General features: G+C 38.7%; 1 pseudogene; it reads right to left on the bottom strand.

Moving 5' to 3' along the window:
* Positions 1–523: 523 nt before the first annotated feature.
* On the bottom strand, positions 524–1,723 carry LOC149163137 (non-structural maintenance of chromosomes element 4 homolog A pseudogene; annotated as a pseudogene).
* Positions 1,724–2,367: the final 644 nt, after the last annotated feature.

Below are 2,367 nucleotides of genomic sequence, written 5' to 3'. Positions count from 1 at the left end.
ACGCCTTCGGGTGGATCTCTCTATCCCTACAGTGCCTATGAAAGGGTTTGAGTATGGTAAGGGCTACTAGCTAGTTTTTTGAACCTCTATATTTACATCTATTTTCACCTAGCCATACCCTACTCTCATCTCTATGTATTCTCAAATTAAGCCAACTACACAATCAGAAACTCTGTTCTTGTGTGGTATCTCAAAATACTTTTCAAACATAAAATTTTAACATACTATCACAAGGAGACTACTCATGGTTTAACAGATCAGACTTGACATATTACATTAACAATTTCCTTTTACATGATGCCAGTCTTCTGCCCAGGCCTTAGAACCATGGCTAAAGGGGTGTACTACATGATTGGGGGTTTGCACTACCAGTCAGCTTAATTATAACTAGTTATGAGAACGCGATAGCATTGTTTATATACCAGAATTCTTAAATTAAATATTAGCTTCCTGCATGAATTACAGTGCACTGATAGAAACAGAGATAGTTTCCAACAAAAAGCACCCCAAAAAGCAGCAAAAGTCATAGGAGATGCTTATTTCTCTTCTTCACTGCTGGTCTTTGAAGACCTCCACCATCATCATCACTTCCACATTCATCCTCCTGCACCTCAAGAGCTACAGGTACCACTCTGCCTTTGTTTCTTGAAATCTCTCTGATAGGAGTCTCTGCAGCCTTCTCAGAACAAGGAATCATAAGTGGACTAGTTTTGTGAGGCATCAACTCCTCACCACTTTCAACAACTTCCATCATCAACTTCCAGCCTTTAAAATCAAACTGAAAAACAAATTGGCTATAAGAAGCTTCTCCATATGCCATTTATGTAGCTCTGGGAGCATTTTTGGGGACAACAAAATGTCTGCCATTTTCATCGACATTTATTTCAACTCTACCATCCTTTACTAGAAATTATAATGCAAAGATGTTTTCTATTGTTTGGGACAATGATATTCTATTTAGAACCAAATTCTCTAATCTGGCTTGTTTCTGCTTTCACAAAATGTTAAACATGCTTGCCATATTCTTGTCTGTTTCTGATTTTTCATCTTCTGGGGATTCTTTCACTTCTTTAGGTCGAGTGCTTTCTATCGGCTTAGTCCATTTTCTCTGTACTATATATTTCCTTTGCTTGGGTTCATTATCCATTGGTCCAAGCATAGTGAAAATTCCTGCCGCATCCTGGAAAATAGAAGCAGCTAAAAGCCCAATATTTCTCCATGATATTTGGGTTTGATCGTCATTTCCCTCCAAATACCTACTTCCATATGCATGGTCACTATAGTCTCTTAGAATAACACTACTAATAAAATCAACTGGAGTAGCACCATCACTATTCTGTGATCTATTAATAGTAGCGAGGAGTGTGGATGTGAGATCAAAGAGTGTATTAGCACCTACAACTTTCTCATGAGGTCTCTTAACAAGATTGTGCAAGCTTTCCACTTTACTAATTATAGCCTCAAATTTGCTAGATTCTTCTTTTAAAATATTTTCTCTCTCCTTAGCAATCGAAGTCTTGAGGGCATGATAATGGGACCTTAATATACAATATTGCACCATACTCTGATTGTTACCACTGCATGTAGTAGCATCTTCTTTCTCTCTCGGGGGCTTACTGTGGCCTTGTTGTGATCCTTTTACCCCACAAAAGGAATCTTGCAGTGTCTGACTCAATGTTTCTTCCTCTTTAACTCTAGCTTGGGTACCAAGCTTTCTACCCATCCTTTCTATCACCTGCTTTTGGAGTTGAGAGAAATGCAAAGATTCAACCAAAGCTGGAAGGAAGGGCTTGAAATTGGGATTTCTGATTGAAGAACTACCGTGAAATGGAAAGAGAGCAAGAAAAGCTTTTTGTGTTGCATTGAAATGAGGGAGGGCAGGGAGTTGTGATTTCCCCTACCCTGAGAAGTCTGCTTTTTAATAGAAGAGGGATGAAGGCCCACTACAGTGGATACAAAGTCCCAAGACATACACATTGTTGAATGAAATGCGTAGGTTCAGTGTGCCAATTAAGCGTGAGGATTGGGAGAAGTGACAGATGTGGGAGAGTGGCCATATTATTGAATAATTGTTTACATTGAGGAAGGACACAATCTGAATATGGTAAGAATGTCAATTCTAAATGGTAATCATGGTTCCCTCACCCTTCAATCTGAGAAATTTAGCATGGAGAGTTTTCAACACCACTTGCTCATCGACATGAGGGAGTTTACAATTTGTATCTCTTCGTCTCAATCCCATGGCGAATATATTAGTGTGAGGATCCACTGTTTCATGATCCATATGTTGGATGCTTTTATGAACTTCAGCTTTATAAGGAAATCTCTTTAGATATCCAGAATGTCTCCGAAATTTATTTGAACAAT

Source organism: Pinus tabuliformis, chromosome 5_2, assembly GCF_031772625.1.
Source record: "Pinus tabuliformis cultivar Carrire ecotype Pingquan chromosome 5_2, CPIR1, whole genome shotgun sequence".
Lineage (NCBI taxonomy): Eukaryota > Viridiplantae > Streptophyta > Pinopsida > Pinales > Pinaceae > Pinus > Pinus tabuliformis.
Note: the sequence above shows the minus strand (reverse complement) of the source record. Positions and strands in the feature narration are given on the sequence as shown.